Here is an 18,262-nt window from a genome sequence, read left to right as displayed (position 1 = left end):
AGAAAAAATAAGTGAAACCTTTTGACTGGTCTCTGCTTCTTGAAGTCCTGAAATTTCCATCTCCATCATCAAAAGAATCAAAATACAGGATGGCAGCAGTGTCCCTGTTTTTGTCAGGTCCTCTGACAAACACTGGAGAAGGAAATGGCAATCCACTCCAGTATTCATGCTGGAAATCCCATGGACAAAGGAACCTGGTGGGCTACAGCCCATAGGGTTGCAAAGAGTCAGATATAACTTAGCGACTAAACAGCTGACAAACACAAATGTACACTGTTTTTTCCTTCAAACGGATGTAGGTTTTCCTGTATTAATAAAATACAAGGTCTTAAAGGGTTATTGATTCCAACTAGCTTTCTGTTGTTATGTACTGTCTTAATCAGCAGGCAGTAAAACACAGCCATCAGGTAAGGGCTGATCTATAGATATTTTTGTGCATACAAAGGGCTCCTCATACTCAAAGTTTGGGAATACTGAGGAATAACTCTGGGCTTCCCTGGTGGCTCAAACAGCAAAGACTCTGCCTGCCAATGCAGAAGATGCAGGTTCATTCCCTGGGCTGGAAAGATCCCCTGGAGAAGGGAATATTCTCGCCTGGAGAATCCCATGGACAGAGGAGCCTGGTAGGCTACAGTCCATGAGGTCACAAAGAATCAGACAGGACTGAGCAATTAACACACACACACACACACACACATGGAGTAATTGTGACCCGAGCTTTGGGTTTTGCTTTGCTGGTGTTTTCTGCTTCATTTTCGCAAAGGATGCTGGATTTCCAGTATTCAGAGGCACCCTGAACATCACCTCCTCACTCCCTCACCTTCCCACCCTCTCCAACTGCTGCTACTACTATTAGCAGCTGCCACCAGAGCTGGGACTGCAACCTCTTTGCTAAGGGCACTATTAGCAAGTGCTAAGAGTGTAATCCATACATTAGCACGTAATTGAGAATTTTCTCTGCAAAATAATCAGATAACCTAAAAAAAGCTTTTAAGAAAGAGGTTTGTAGGTGAAAGTGGAGAACTCTCAGAGGTACTCGGTGTTAGAAGCAAATATTTATAGACTGGTTGGGGGTGGGGGACGAGGAGCAGAATCTCTAGAAGCAGAGTTGGCACAAGTGTGGGGTGTAAATGTATGACAGTGACATCCCAGAACACAAAAGGCACAGGTGCTAGGGAGAGGACTCCACAGCAAGGGAGTCCGCCTTTGTTTAAAAATAAAAGAGCAAATCCCACTTGGGATCCTGGAAGAAAGGGAAGGGCAGCTGGTCACAGACCACAGAGGATAGATAATGAAGAACAGAAACCCCAGTCTGTGACCACTTCAAATAATTCCTACTACCAAGAAGTATCTGAATGCCTCAGGCAAGCAGCTCTAGTCTCTGAGTCTCAGCAAAAAAAAAACTCAACTGTCTCCAGATGGTCATATTTAGCATCTCCTCTGATGAGACCACCTGCATCCTGAGTCTCCAGGTGTCCTGCCTTCGGAAACAAAGTCCCACCTCTGTAGTACCCTTGCCAAAAATTGTTTGCCCTGAGCCCAGTCAAAATGAAACAATTAGAAAGATACAGACTGTAAGATGTCTCACAAGACAACCGGCTTCGACTCTGAAAAAAGTCAGTTTTAAAAAACAAAGAAAGACAGGGGAGGGAAGAGGTCCGATTACCAGTTACTAAGAAACACAATACAGTCAAATCTATCGCATATAACTTGAGTGGATTTTGGATTTTAAAAAAATCTCTAAAAGAAAAATTTGAGACAATTGGGGAAATTTATGTATGTACTAAATGATGTCTTTTTAGATAGTATTGTGTATAGATGATATTACCAGATTATTGCTAACTTTCTTAGGTATGATAATGATGCTGTGGTTATGTACAAAAATGTCTTATTCTTAGGAAATTTGGGGGTGAAATCTCACAATGTCTACAATTTATATAATCTTCCTTCAAATGGCTCAACAGAGAGAGAGAATTAAAGCAAATTACTACCAACTAGCAAATTTAGCATTGTACTTTCTTTTAACTTCTCTGTAAATTTCATATGTTTCAAACTATTTTTTTAAAGAGGAAAATGAAATAAAGGTGGGAGTTCCTAAAGGGAGTGCGATAATGGTAATCTTTTGTCCCCAAATTTCCAGGAATGTACATTTTTTCAAAAGTTCTTAGAAAGGTACTCAGGAAACATTTGTTAAGCTTAAAATGCGTTACACATAAACCTTTAAAATATCCTGAAAATTCTAACACTTTGACATTTGAATCAGAGCTTCCAGACAGCGCCTCTCTCTCATACCTCAAAGGGGTAGAGAGGTTTTAGATCACGTGGTCTCACTGTGGTTCAAGAGACATGGTTGATGTACTACTGTAACTTCCACTGTCCAGGTAAATAGCTCTGTCCACCACAACCACAGTCCCTCTGGAGGGGTAGTCCTCAGAGAGAAGCTTGTGAGCTCATCACTATCTGTACCTCCACCAAGCTGACAGGAAGTACCTGACCCAGGGAGGTCAATCCTTATATGCGGCCGGCACCCATGAGTGATCTCAATGCAGAGAGACAAGGGAGAGAATTAGGTAATTGGCAGTGAAACTGGAGCCAAGAGGCACAGAGAGAGAAGGTGGAATTGAATCTTGAGGGATTTCCCATGAGGAAGCAGTAGAAGCTAGATGACAAGGCACAGAAGAAACAGAACAGGACAGAAAAGAATGAGACAGTCAACGGGGAGCAGAGATCAGAGAAGACACTAGGAAGAATGACAAGAGGATGAACTGCACAGGCTGGGAGAGAGGGTGGAGAGAATGGCTCAAGGCTGCCTCTCTGGTTCCTGGTATTTTTTGGAAATCGCTGGGTTCATTTCCAAGCTCCATGGTGTTCCAGGGTAGTACTTCACCACCATCACCACCTGCATAGGCTGGCCCACATATTGCATCATGGCAATGAAAAGAACCTAACTAAAACAGGACTTGTGCTCTTTGGTAAGCTTAAACAAAATTGAATGTAATATTTCAAAAAAGTGTAGTCAAGTGACTGAAATCTGAATGCAAGAATGTATTTTTCAAAGTGCATTCTACAGGCAAGAATCACAAGGGATGGTAAAACTAAACAGTGAAATTTTGTTGGGAAACAAGGTATTAATATAGTCTTAAAGTATCTTATTTCATTACTTGTTAATGCAAAAGTAACAGCTTGATAGTGGAAAAACTGGCAAATGCCTCCTTAACCAAATGATCGAAATACTATACAGGCCTTAATGGGGTACTTGGTAAAATTTGAATACAGGAAACATTTTAAATAATAGAATTATATTAATGTTAATTTACTGGGCTTCCCCTGTGGCTCAGCGGTAAAGAATCCACCCGCCAATGCAGGAGACGTGGGTTCGATCTCTGGGTCAGGAAGATCCCCTGGAGAAAGGAAATGGCAACCCACTCCAGTATTTTTGCCTAGGAAATCCCATGGACAGAGGAATCTGGCGGTCTACCTGGGGTTGCACAAGAGTTAGACACAACTAAGCGACTACACAACAATGTCAATTTACCAAATTTTGATCCCTGTCCTCGGGTTATGTAAGTCTATCCTTGATCTTAGAAAATATATAATGAATTATTTAGAAGTAAAGAGCATGATGTCTGCAACATTACTAATGTTCCAATTTCTCCTCATTCTCACCAACACTGGTCATTTTCTGTCATTTTTTATTATAGACATCCTAGCATGTGAAGTGTATCACTTTGTTGCCTTGATTTGCATTTCCCTGATGATGAATAATGTTGAGCATTTGTCATGTGTTTACTGACAATTTCTATGTCTTCTTTGAAGAAATATCCAAAATGTGGACCTTTACATCCAAAGATTTTAAAATTTTTATCTTGGAATTACATGTAAAAGAAAATGCAAAAGTTATAAAAGTAAAGGCCCAGTTGTATCTTTGATCAAATTAATTCATTCCCATATTTTGCAAAGAATATTGACTCACTAAAAAAGAACATGCAAATTGAGGATTGGAGCAAAAGAACCTTTAGAATCGAGATGTATGAATTCAGACCTCATGATTTGTTTCTCTGGTTTCCTCTCTTAATAATGAATTTGTTAACAGAAAATAAACTTATGGTTATCATTAGGGGACAGGTGGAACAGGTTCAAAGCCTGGCTCTCATCTGGCGTACATCACTCAATTTCTTGGCCTCAATATTCTTCCAGTAAAATGGGAATGGCTGTGCTGCAAGGTTATTACTGTATTAAGTCACCTAGAGCCAGACATCTCGGAATGTGAAGTCAAGTGTGCCTTAGAAAGCATCATTACGAACAAAGCTAGTGGAGGTGATGGAATTCCAGTTGAGCTCTTTCAAATCCTGAAAGATGATGCTGTGAAAGTGCTGCACTCAATCTGCCATCAAATTTGGAAAACTCAGCAGTGGCCACAGGACTAGAAAAGGTCAGTCTTCATTCCAATCCCAAAGAAAGGCAATACCAAAGAATGCTCAAACTACCGCACAATTGCACTCATCTCACATGCTAGTAAAGTCATGCTCAAAATTCTCCAAGCCAGGCTTCAGCAATACGTGAACCGTGAACTTCCAGATGTTCAAGGTGGTTTTAGAAAAGGCAGAGGCACCAGAGATCAAATTGCCAACATCCGCTGGATCATGGAGAAAACAAGAGAGTTCCAGAAAAACATGTATTTCTGCTTCATTGACTATGCCAAAGCCTTTGACTGTGTGGATCACAATAAACTGTGGAACATTCTGGAAGAGATGGGAATACCAGACCACCTGACCTGCCTCTTGAGAAACCTGTATGCAGGTCAGGAAGCTACAGTTAGAACTGGACATGGAACAACAGACTGGTTCCAAATAGGAAAAGGAGTACATCAAGGTTGTATATTGTCACCCTGCTTATTTAACTTATATGCAGAGTACATCATGAGGAACGCTGGGCTGGAAGAAGCACAAGCTGGAATCAAGATTGCCGGGAGAAATATCAATAACCTCAGATATGCAGATGACACCACCCTTATGGCAGAAAGTGAAGAGGAACTCAAAAGCCTCTTGATGAAAGTGAAAGAGGAGAGTGAAAAGGTTGGTTTAAAGCTCAACATTCAGAAAACTAAGATCATGGCATCTGGTCCCATCACTTCATGGGAAATAGATGGGGAAACAGTGGAAACAGTGTCACACTTTATTTTTTTGGGCTCCAAAATCACTGTGGATGCTGATTGCAGCCATGAAATTAAAAGACGCTTACTCCTTGGAAGGAAAGTTATGACCAACCTAGACAGCATATTAAAAAGCAGAGACATTACTTTGCCAACAAAGGTCCATCTAGTCAAGGCTATGGTTTTTCCCGTGGTCATGTATCGATGTGAGAGTTGGACTGTGAAGAAAGTTGAGTGCCGAAGAATCAATGCTTTTGAACTGTGGTGCTGGAGAAGACTCTTGAGAGTCCCTTGCACTGCAAGGAGATCCAACCAGTCCATTCTAAAGGAGATCGATCCTGGGTGTTCATTGGAAGGACTGATGCTAAAGTTCCAATACTTTGGCCACCTCATGCGAAGAGTTGACTCACTAGAAAGGACTCTGATGCTGGGAAGGATTGGGGGCGGGAGGAGACGGGGACGACAAAGAATGAGATGGCTGGATGGTATCACCGACTCGATGGACATGAGTTTGAGTGAACTCCAGGATTTGGTGATGGACAGGGAGGCCTGGCGTGCTTGATTCATGGGGTCGCAAAGAGTCGGACACGACTGAGCGACTGAACTGAACTGAACTGAAGACAACTTTTATAACAAAGTTGAAAAAATACTTTTTGTCATCCTTCAGTTCAGTTCAGTTCAGTTCAGTCACTCAGTCGTGTCCGACTCTCCGCGACCCCATGAATCACAGCACGCCAGTCCTCCCTGTCCATCACCAACTCCCGGAGTTCACTCAAACTCATGTCCACAGAGTCGGTGATGCCATCCAGCCATCTCATTCTCAGTCGTCCCCTTCTCCTCCCGCATAAAGTATCCTCATTTCCGGGAAGCTGTCCCGGAACCAGGGGGCAACTCCCTGTTTTGTGAGCAGCTGGCTGTAATATTGGGGCCCCTTTGCACTTGCTTCTGGGACCTGGATCCCACTCTGAGCCTGGACAAATAAGCGAGCAGTCACATCATTTTAATTTAGTCACTGACCACACTTTTGAGGAGAACTGTAGCTTTCTGAAGGGACTACCCCCCAGTGTGCAGGTGAGAACACTCAGACCAGAAAGATGAAATGATACGGACAAGGTGCCACAGGGAACACAAAGTAGTGGTTTCCAAGCACTGGTTTAAAATTCAGACCTCTTTTTCCTACTCAGAACCTAGCACACCTGGTCAGCCAGCCTCCACTGAGGCTCCTGTGAGAAGAATCTTCGTCTGGGAAGGGCTGCCTTCACCTGGAGGGAGGCTGAAGCCCACAGAGGCTCTTCTTCCTTTGGGCTCTTCCTATGGCAATTCCAGGCAGCCAGGGTATGGAGAGTGCTACTCTGCGGACTTCAATCTCCTCAGGGCTACAAATGAGTCAACCAGCTTCCCTGTGTGGTCAGGGTCAGCCTTTGGAACCAACAGAAGTCAGTGTGCTCCATCCCGTCCCATAGCCACAGGCTGCACCTGCCACAGGTCTTAAAAAATGCTGTCACACAGCCAGTGGTATCACCTTTGTGTAGAGAGACCCACACTCTCTCTCTGATAGGCATCTAGCCAATAATGTATCTGTTTCAAACTTGTCACTTCCGTTCAGTATCACAGGTTTGTTCTCTCTGATCACCTCACTCTTGTGGTGGCTCTGGTTGACAATAATAGCTGCCTTGCTGACCTCACAGGGTTTTGTCAAGACTGAATGAGAGAATGTGTGTGTGTGACAAGGTTTTGTCAGTAAGGAAATGTTGTGGACTTCACTAACAAGGTAGTGTCAGGTTAAAGGGAAGGTAGAGTTCCTCTGTACAAACAGGGAGCTGGTGTTAAAAAACACAGAGGGGCTGCAATAGTTCTCCCTTCCCTGTGAGCTGCAGGGTATGGGCCTTGGGACACTCAGGGGAGACATCACCCAGAGTCTGTGAGAGATTATGCACGGAAGGGGTTACAGGTGATAACCGAGGTTTACTGCTCAGAGTGGAAATATATCACTCCCACTCAACCACTGAACTTAATTCCCTTGAGAAAGAGCACACCTCAGGAATGAAATGATACGAATTCCTGATAACTGACCAGCTCAATGGGATAGTACTTAAGCTCCTAGAGCGCCTTCCAGGTTATTAGCTGTAATAACTAATGCTAATGGAGTGCTCGCCTTAGAATAAGTGTTCAACATAAAATGATCTTCAGAAAATCCTAGCAGGTAAATGTTCTCTTCCTCACTTTCAGTTCAGTTCAGTTCAGTTCAGTCGCTCAGTCGTGTCCGACTCTCCGCGACCACATGAATCACAGCACGCCAGGCCTCCCTGTCCATCACCAACTCCCGGAGTTCACTCAAACTCATGTCCACAGAGTCGGTGATGCCATCCAGCCATCTCATTCTCTGTCGTCCCCTTCTCCTCCCGCCCCCAATCTTTCCCAGCATCAGAGTCTTTTCCAGTGAGTCAACTCGTCGCATGAGGTGGCCAAAGTATTGCAGTTTCAGCTTTAGCATCAGTCCCTCCAATGAACATCCAGGATTGATCTCCTTTAGAATGGACTGGTTGGATCTCCTTGCAGTATAAGGGACTCTCAAGAGTCTTCTCCAACACCACAGTTCAAAAGCATTGATTCTTCGGCGATCAGCTTTCTTCACAGTCCAACTCTCACATCCATACATGACCACGAGAAAAACCATTACCTTGACTAGACGGACCTTGGTTGGCAAAGTAATGTCTCTGCTTTTTAATATACTATCAAGGTTGGTCATAACTTTCCTTCCAAGGAGCAAGCGTCTTTTAATTTCATGGCTGCAATCAGCATCTGCAGTGATTTTGGAGCCCAAAAAAATAAAGTCTGACACTGTTTCCACTGTTTTTCCATCTATTTCCCATGAAGTGATGGGACCAGGTGCCATGATCTTTGTTTTCTGAATGTTGAGCTTCAAGCCAACCTTTTCACTCTCCTCTTTCACTTTCATCAAGAGGCTTTTGAGTTCCTCTTCACTTTCTGCCATAAGGGTAGTGTCATCTGCATATCTGAGGTTATTGATATTTCTCCCAGCAATCTTGATTCCAGCTTGTGCTTCTTCCAGCCCAGCGTTCCTCATGATGTACTCTGCATATAAGTTAAATAAGCACCACTTTAGACTTGGTAAATTGAGGCTCTCATAGGTTTGGGACAACTACAGAATGTCAGAGCTGCAATTCAAACTTAGTCTGTGAGTCCAGCAAAACTCAGTGTCAAGGCCACAAGCCCCAGCCATCCTGGAATACCCTTGACTAACTTACACACTGTTTCCTCTGTGGGAAAGGCCCTTTTCCAGGTCTTCTCCAACTGCTGAACTCCTATTCATTCTTCAGGGACCAATATAGGTGTCACCTCCTCATTATATCCTAACAGTTCAGATGCATAGTGATCTAGTAATTCAAATAATATGATACTATATTATAGATAGTTGTAACTCCTATGGAAGTTTTAAATTACTTGGTTTTTATATTTATGAAAAGGAATGTGGGCAGTTATTAAATATTAATAGTAATTTCTCCAAATTTTTATTATGAAAATTTTTAACATAGAGCGAAGTTGAAAAAACTTTAACAGGAATAACTGGTATACCCACCATCTATATTCTAATATTAACATTTTACTATACTTGCTTTTCCCCTGGAGGAGGAAACGACAGCCCACTCCAGTATTTCTGCCTGGAGAATCCCATGGACAGAGGAGCCTGACAGAGTCAGACACAACTGAGCAGCTGAGCACACATGCTTGTTTTTAATCATATATCCATCCATCCATCCTTCTATCCAGCCAGCAAGCCATCTTGTTTTTTGATTCACTTCAAAATAGATTGCAGTCATCAGCACACCTCCCCCTAAATACTTCAGAATGCATAACAAGTGATTTCAGTTCAGTTCAGTTCAGTTCAGTCGCTCAGTCGTGTCCGACTCTCCGCAACCCCATGAATCACAGCACGCCAGGCCTCCCTGTGCATCACGAACTCCCGGAGTACACTCAAACTCATGTCCACAGAGTCAGTGATGCCATCCAGCCATCTCATTCTCTGTCGTCCCCTTCTCCTCCCGCCCCCAACCTTTCCCAGCATCAGAGTCTTTTCCAGTGAGTCAACTCGTCGCATGAGGTGGCCAAAGTATTGCAGTTTCAGCTTTAGCATCAGTCCCTCCAATGAACATCCAGGATTGATCTCCTTTAGAATGGACTGGTTGGATCTCCTTGCAGTATAAGGGACTCTCAAGAGTCTTCTCCAACACCACAGTTCAAAAGCATCAATTCTTCAGCGATCAGCCTTCTTCACAGTCCAACTCTCACATCCATACATGACCACGGGAAAAACCATTGCCTTGACTAGATGGACCTTGGTTTAACCTTCAAAAAACATTCCTACTTTTTCAATCTTCTGGGTCAATTTATTTACTTTAATCTCAATTTAATTGAGATTGCAAAGTCAGCTGTTTTATTTGGAAAAAAAGTTTCTGTCTTGTAAGAAGAAAAAAAAGATTTGATAATCACAACCTCAGTGTTCTCAGCCAGAATTAGGAGGAAAGCAACTCATCCTAAACAGTGAATGACTGATATCCTCTTTAATGCATTGCTGTTTAATAGATATTTATATAAGTAATAATGAAATGTTCAAGGTGTAGTTTCAGGATAGTATGGGAGATAATTTTGCCCTTTTCAAAATCCCCCAAATTATACTAGCAAGGTGGGCCTCCTGCTCTAAGGCTAATTTTTTTTCTCTCTTAACACTTATTTGAATTCCCAGAGGAATGAAAGTAATGTGATTTTTTTAACCCTTTCATCAAAAAAATAATGATTTTAGGGAATATTTGGATAAAGCAAAACAATTGGATTATGACTTGTTGCATGTATGCGTGCTCAATCATGTGCAACTCTTTGTGACCCATAGACTGTAGCCCATCAGGCTCCTCTGTCCATGGAATTTTCCAGACAAGAGTACTGGAGTGGGTAGTCATTTCCTACTCCAGGATAACTTAATGTTACTGGTTAATAATAATAGCACTTGAGGTTGCAAAGGCTTCTTATAGATATTTTATCTCATTTAATACTTGAAATAGTTCTACACAGTAGGAATTATCATCTCCAGTTTTATTGTGGTAAAATATACATACAATTCACCATTTTAACCTTTTTGAGTGTACGTTCAGTAGAATTAAATGCATTTACACTGCTGTGCAATCTCACCATTATCCCTATCCAAAGGTTTTTCATCATCCCAAGGTGAGATTCTGTCCCATCAAACAACAGCTCTCCCTTCTTCCCTCTCCTCAGCGCATGGCTACCACTATTCTTTCTCTATACATTCCCCTATTCCAGGTGCCTTATATAATGGAATCATATATTATTAATGTTTGTCCTTTTCTGCCTGAATTATTTCATTTAGGATAATAGTTTCAAGGTCCCTTCATGTTATAGCCTGCATCAGAAATTCATTCCTTTTTGTGACTGAATAATACATAGATCACATTTTTCCCCCCATTAATCCATCAGTGGACATTTGGGTTGTTTCTATCTTTTGGCAATTGTGAATAACGGTGCTGTGAACATTATTGCACAAGTATCTATAGGAGAGTCATTGTTTATTATTCCCATTTTACAAATAAGAAATCTAAGGTTCAAAATGGCTTCCCCGGTGGCTCAGCTGGTGAAGAATCTGCCTGCAATGCAGGAGACCTGGGTTTGATCTCTGGGTTGGGAAGATCCCCTGAAAAAGTCCAATATTCTGGCCTGGAGAATTCCATAGACTGTGTAGTCCATAGGGGTCACAAAGAATCAGACACAACTAAGTGACTTTCACTCTCAAGATTCAAAAAGGCCAAAGTGAACTGCTTAAGTCTCATAGCTGGTAGACAGTGAAGCCAAAACTAGAGGTGAGTACTTCCCTGGCAGCCCAGTGGTTAAGACTCTGAGTTCCCAATGTAGGGGACACAGGTTCGATCCCTGGTAGGGCAACTGAGATCCCACAAGCTGCTTGGCACAGCCAAAAAACAAAACCAAATCAGAGCTGAGTTCTGGCCCAGATAGGAGGTGCTGGATGTGAACCTGTTTGGGAAGAATATATATTGGGGAAACGTTCAGCTGGGTATGTACAGGTAAGTATTTATTGGTAAATAGACATCCCATGAGCCCCCACCCCAGCTTCCTGGCTGCCCTCTTGGAACTCCCAGCCCCCTTTCCCCCGTGATCCAGCAACCAAGGAGGGAACATCTGACCTGGGGTTGGGGAAGTCCCAGGATCCTGCCTCTAAGGACAATGTCCATTCCAATTGGTTAGTGCCTATCCCTACGGTGTTTGATATTCTGAATAGTACTCTTGAGTGTTCACATAGTCAAGGTCTTCTCTGCGGATGAGGTACCTTGTCAATGTCATAGTGTGTACCTATGACAAAGATGAGAGCTTTTGGAGGTTCTGCAAAAAGAGCTATAGAAAACCTAGAAGAAACTTAGGATTTAGAAGGAAATAAGAAGACACTAATATTAGCAAAAATTTGGTCAGTTTAGGGACCCAAGGATGGAGAAGGAAATGGCAACCCACTCCAGTATTCTTGCCTGGAGAATCCCAGGGACAGAGCAGCTTGGTGGGCTGCCGTCTATGGGATCACACAGAGTCGAACACAACTGAAGTGGCTTAGCAGCAGCAGCAGGGACCCAAGGAAGGGCCCAAGGACCTAGAAAAAGAGAAAGGTCATAGAGCGAGCCCCATGAGGAAGACTCAGGGTGTCAGGCTGAGCAGCGATGTGGAGACCATCAGCATGTCGGAAGGTGAAGGAGGTGGCCCGGGGCCAGGAATGGAAAGACTCACTTTCCCTGACCTTGCAGGCTGAGGGAAGGAGCTCAGCCTTGGCATTTGGTGGGACCACTGGAAAGGCAGAAGAGACCTGCGGGATCGTGGCCGGGCCAAAGAGTGAAATAGGGACAACCAAGAGGAGCCAGTGTCCTGCCTGGCTAAAAGATAACAACATGAGGTTATGGGAGAGTGTAATGTGCGCCCAAGGTGATCCCCTGCGGGGCACTGTGGGTGCTGGGCTGTCTCAGACACTTAGGTCCTGCTTGAGAGAGCCAGGGTGGGAAAACAGAGCCCCAAGGGTTACCTTGTGAAGAAAAATCCCCTCCCTATTATTTTCTTTCTTGGAAGGGACAACAGAAAGTTCTTGGGGTACAGAGCATGGCATCTGACCATAGTGACCTTGGGGGTTAAGGCTGGAGGTGGGGGTCCCTGGGTCTTCAGAGGGCTTTGTGGCCATGTTCAGCCATCACTGGCACCAGTTTTGGTCTTCACGCCCACCTTGCTGGTGAGACGCACTCCAAGGTTCCTCTTCCTCCTTTACACCCTTTCTCAGTCCAAAATCACTCACGCATTAAAATGAGAAGACACGTGTGGTTTGGCCTCGGCTACTGACTCCATTCACTCTGGAAACCAGTTGGTTTTGTCTACCCACATTCATTTCTCATTCTGGTAACAGCTCCTCAATTCCCCTTTGAGGAAATCACCTCTTGTTTTCTTTCCTTTCTTGCTTTTATTTTTTAAAATGTTTTATTTGTGGTAAAATACACTAACATAAAATTTACCACCTGAACCATTTTTAAGTGCAGAAATTTTCAGTGTTAAGTACATTTACATTGTTGTGCAACCAACCCCCTTCCTTTCTTAAAAATCTGTGTTCTTTTGGGTCTGGCCTTAACTCAAGGCTCCAAAGTGAGGACTATGAACAAAGCTGGGTCCATCAGAGCTGCCTAATTCCTTAACCACAGTGATTGGTTTATAAAAGGTACAACACAGATGCCAAGCCCAAGAGAATCAATCCAAAGATTTGTGCTAGTATTACTAGAAAAGAGGCTTTCTCTTCCTACTTCAGATGTCCAACTGATAGGAATTAAGCTTAAAGCTTCAGGCAGCCATCTTTGCCAACAACTTTAGGATCTGTCTAATAATGAAGCCTACAGAGGAAAGCAAAGCTGAGGAATGAAGATAGATGGATTCCTGGCAATGTTCGAGCACCCAGACCCAGCCACGCCTGAAGCTATTCCCCATAGACTTTTTCATTATTGCAAACAATAAATCCTCTTTTTTTTTTTTTTTTTGCTGAAACCAAGCTCAGTTGGGTTTTTGTCAATTGCAACTAAACAACCCCTAAACTCAAGTTGACATTTGCTCATGAGGCTTGATAAAGTCAATGTCCTTTTCCCCTCTTCTCACCTCTCTGAGCTTTCAGAGATCATCACCTAACCTAGCCTAGAATCTCTCACATATTAAACATATGACATTTATTACATTTATTTGATGACGAGGTTGAGAAGAAGAAGAATGCGGGAGGGAGAGTGAGTGTAACAAGGAAAAATATTTGTCACTAATGTGCAGATACATCGGTGAGCATCCCTGAGCATACAAGGATGTTCCAAGAAAGACAATGTTTTTTAATCTTGGGTGAAAGCCCACGCTCCCCTAATGTATGTGGTTACAGTGTGGATCTGAGCACGATGTGAGGTACACCGAGTGTTCCATCCAAGAGTCTAGCTCACACTTGGTGATGTGGATGCACACTACAGCCAGAACACAGATTACAATCAGTACTGGCATCGCTTTTTTGAAAGAATCACAAAGACTAGAGACAGACAGGTCAACATATTCCTAACACAGGCCCAAAGACAATTACCAGGAGCCTTCTGCTTTTGGATGATGGATTTAAGGACTCTATGGGATCAGGTTCACATGGGTTTTCATGAAGTTCCCATGAGGGCACCCATTAGATAAGATCACCTTCTTTGTGAAAGAGGTTTTGGGTTTTGTTAAACCTAAACACAAGAGTTGCTGGTCAGGAAGCAACAGTCAGAACTGTACATGGAACAACAGACTGGTTCCAAATAGGAAAAGGAGTATGTCAAGGTTGTATATTGTCACCCTGCTTATTTAACTTATATGCAGAGTACATCATGAGGAACGCTGGGCTGGAAGAAGCACAAGCTGGAATCAAGATTGCTGGGAGAAATATCAATAACCTCAGATATGCAGATGACACTACCCTTATGGCAGAAAGTGAAGAGGAACTAAAAAGCCTCTTGATGAAAGTGAAAGAGGAGAGTGAAAAGGTTGGCTTGAAGCTCAACATTCAGAAAACAAAGATCATGGCATCTGGTCCCATCACTTCATGGGAAATGGATGGAAAAACAGTGGAAACAGTATCAGACTTTATTTTTTGGGCTCCAAAATCACTGCAGATGCTGATTGCAGCCATGAAATTAAAAGACGCTTACTCCTTGGAAGGAAAGTTATGACCAACCTTGATAGTATATTAAAAAGCAGAGACATTACTTTGCCACAAAGGTCCGTCTACTCAAGGATATGGTTTTTCCCGTGGTCATGTATGGATGTGAGAGTTGGACTGTGAAGAAAGCTGATCGCCGAAGAATTGATGCTTTTGAACTGTGGTGCTGGAGAAGACTCTTGAGAGTCCCTTGGACTGCAAGGAGATCCAACCAGTCCATTCTAAAGGAGATCAGTCCTGGGTGTTCATTGGAAGGACTGATGCTGAAGCTGAAACTGCAATACTTTGGCCACCTCATGCGACGAGCTGACTCACTGGAAAAGACTCTGATGCTGGGAAAGGTTGGGGGCGGGAGGAGAAGGGGACGACAGAGAATGAGATGGCTAGATGGCATCACCGACTCTGTGGACATGAGTTTGAGTGAACTCCGGGAGTTGGTGATGGGCAGGGAGGCCTGGTGTGCTGTGGTTCATGGGGTCGTGGAGAGTCGGACACGACTGAGCGACTGAACTGAACTGAACTGAACTGAAACACAAGAGTTGAGGTCCCCCACCCCCTGATTCTATAATCCCCTCTAGGCACTCTCAGACATACATGTACAAACCTATGTGGTATGTGAGGAAAATAACTAAGCCTCAGGGCTATACAACCCAGTAAACCATCAAAAACCACAGAAAGAGTCGCTACACCCACTAGGTGAAGCGGGCACAGGAGGCCCCAGTTCAAGGCCACCTCTATAAACTGCATGATTCTCCCATCCAGATTGCTAGTAGGTTGTACCCAGCATGGAAGAAACCTCCACTGGAGTCCCTTCACCCCCCACGACCCTCTCGGGAATTGCACCACCCTAAACCAGCCCTCAAAGACTCTGATGCTGGGAAAGTTGGGGGCGGGAGGAGAAGGGGACGACAGAGAATGAGATGGCTGGATGGCATCACCGACTCTGTGGACATGAGTTTGAGTGAACTCTGGGAGTTGGTGATGGACAGGGAGGCCTGGCGTGCTGTGATTCATGGGGTTGCGGAGAGTCGGACACAACTGAGTGACTGAACTGAACTGAACTGAACTGAAACCAGCCCTATCCAGGGGTTCCATCCCTGGGACTCTGCCTCAGCCTTCTGCAACCCCAGCCACCCTTGGTCACGTGGTCACCTCCCCTCAGGGGTGCAGTGAACTGGCAGCTGATTCTCAGGGCAGCCTACAGCCCACCCGGTGGCTCCGAACTTCCGTCAGTTCCTAACGGCTGGGGGATATATGCTGACCCTTCCAGAATCCAGGCCACCTGGAGACTGCCCGAGGGCTACAGAAGAGCACTGGACATCAGGGTCAGAGAGGCCTGGAGTCAAGTCTCTGGGCTGTGGGAATCTCCCATGGACACAAATACTCGGTGGGGAAAGGGTTTTGCCTGTCTTCACAGCTGTATCCCCACCCAACACGTTGAACTCGAACTAGCCGGCAAATGGAAGATTTCCTTAAGTATGTTGTTGTTCATCAGTCTCCCGGTCTTCATCTATGAAATCGTGGTTCTCAGTCCACGTTGTGGGACAGGAAAGGCAGGCTCAGTGTTCACAGCGCAGGCTCATTACATCCAGTCACCCAGCCCCAGGAGGAAGAATTATTGTTCCCATTTGGCTGATAAAGACACTGAGGCTCAGGAATTCTCCCCATAGAGCCAGGAATCAAACCCGGGTCTGATTCCGAAGCCCTCGCTGTTTCCACCACACCATGCCACCCCTAAGTCTCCCAGAGAAGGTATTTCCATCTCCACCCAGAGCCGCAGCCCCCAAACAGAACTGGTGGAGCTTGGATGCAGCCAGCCACAACTTCCCTGTCAGCCCCCCACTGCGGGCCACGGACGCCTGACCTCCTACCTCCCAACCCGTCCGAGCCTCCCGCCTCCGCAGGGGCCGCGGCCGCCCGCCCGGTGGGGAGGCCGCCCCGCAGGAAATACTCACGGCTCCCGCAGACCCAGGCGGCTCCGCGGGGCGCATCCTCTCCCGGGACTCCGGCCTCCTCCTAGACAGCAGCCGAACGCGGGGCTGAGCTGCCTCCTCTCTCTGGGGCATCAGATTATTTTAGCGCTTGCGGAAGGAACTGACGGAAACTGAAGTCACATGGAGAACGAGCCGCTCAGCAACTCAGCACTCGCAGAGAGCAGGCATCTTAGAGGGAACTGCGGCCGCAGGGGAGGCGGGGGGGGGGGGGGGGGGTAGGGGGGGGGAGCGTTGCGAGGGGGATGGGAGAACGCGAGGGCGGGGGGCAGTGGCCCTCGGCCTACCTGCTGGATTAGTCAAGAAGGTAAGGTATTTGTATGGTCTCCCAATCGTGCTAACCGAGGCTCCTCGGGCTTTCTTATCTTCGAGATTTTGAGGGGGTGGGAGCTGGGGGCCCCTGCCTACAAGCTCTGCTGACCCAGAAACTCTTCAAGTTTATGTCAAGCTAGGTCAAGCTAGGGCAGATTTTGAGAATGGGTAGGATACACGTTTCCCAAGTGGGAGAGAATCATCCACCCAGGTCGTCTTTACTTGACTCCAGCATATAAAAAAAAAAAGAAAGAAAATGAAATGGAAATTGCTTTGTGGAAGACTGTCAGGGGGTGCCCTGAACTTCTTGGACGAATTTTTTTGTGCCCGATGTGTACAAAATTGCCAAGAATTCAAAAGAATAATTGAATTCGTAACAGTCACCATCAAAGGGGTGTGCCAGGCACTATGCTAAGAGCTTCCTGTGCGTTATCTCCTGTTCTCCAAAAGCTTACCATCTAGTGGAGAAGGTAAAATATTTAGTGTCTGTTGCATGTGGAATGAGTAATGCAAAGAAGCACACTTGGGGAGTTTTAGAGCCAGGATCTCAGTTCTGCTCTTTGCTGTCAGATCTCGAGTGTAGAAGCGTCCTTGAGGGCTGGCTCCCATCTCTTGTAGCCTGCCAATTTGTGATTCTGAATTGAGGTTGTCAGCATGCCCATCCTTAGAGAACAGACAAGTCCTTCCTGCCCCAAACATCCAGTAAGTAAATTGTCTCTGCTCCCTAAAATGTTCATTTGTGATGGTAATAAATGATAACACCAGTGAAAAAACTGAATAAAAGTCAAATTGTCACTAAGGTTGTCTTTTAGGCATTTTTCTTCTCATGGTATACACATTTTCTATTCCCATATCTTTTGTGTCTACCAATCTGTTGATTATTCCCAAATTGTAATTCCTAGCTCCAACATTCTCTCCTAGGAGAGAAGCAGCATGGTTCTCTCAGATATGTTCTCAGACATATTTTTTAACTGTCTGTTGGTCAGTGTCCCAGAGTGGCTGAAACACAGTGTGCCCTAAAGTGTACTCATCCTTTGGCCTAGCTGGTTTCCCTCCCTGTTTGGCTGTCACTATTTATGGCATGCCTCCAGCCCTAGGAGGCTCCACCCCCTCCTATTCAATTGGTCACTCATCCCCACTGAGTCTAACTCAAAAATGTTTCTTGAATCCAAACCTACTTGTAATCCTTGATAACAGTGCCCTGGGTCTAGACCTCTTTAACTCATGTCTGCGTCATTTCAGTAGCTTCTTAAACTGGCAACCCTGCCTCCAAAGTAGATTCCACCCAGAAGCTACAGGAATCCTTCTAAAATATATATTAGGTCATTTTACTCCCTGCTTACAGCCCTTTCATGGCTTGCCATTGACTCTTACCTGGATCAGCAACTTAAAACCAGGTTCAGTATATTCAGGGTTCCTAAGGACTGTCTGGTAGGATTCTGGGCAATCCATCCCCTCCCTATCTGCAGCAATTCCACTTTTTAATATTTTATACACTGAGGTTCTCCAGAGAATTTCTTTTGA

General features: G+C 44.7%; 1 protein-coding gene across 1 annotated transcript in view; it reads right to left on the bottom strand.

Annotated features, from left to right (window-relative positions):
* Positions 1 to 16,546, bottom strand: part of NRROS (negative regulator of reactive oxygen species) — a 31,478-nt gene extending 14,932 nt beyond the window's left edge. The window contains exon 1 of the mRNA XM_055404460.2: positions 16,391 to 16,546. The gene's annotated coding sequence lies outside the window, so the exon portion shown is untranslated. The remainder of the gene's footprint in view (positions 1 to 16,390) is intronic.
* Between the last annotated feature and the right edge of the window lie 1,716 nt (positions 16,547 to 18,262).

The sequence above is a fragment of the Moschus berezovskii genome, chromosome 1 (genome assembly GCF_049115385.1).
Source record: "Moschus berezovskii isolate FMDL1 chromosome 1, NW_MosBer_1.0, whole genome shotgun sequence".
In the NCBI taxonomy this organism is placed as follows: Eukaryota; Metazoa; Chordata; class Mammalia; order Artiodactyla; family Moschidae; genus Moschus; species Moschus berezovskii.
Note: the sequence above shows the minus strand (reverse complement) of the source record. Positions and strands in the feature narration are given on the sequence as shown.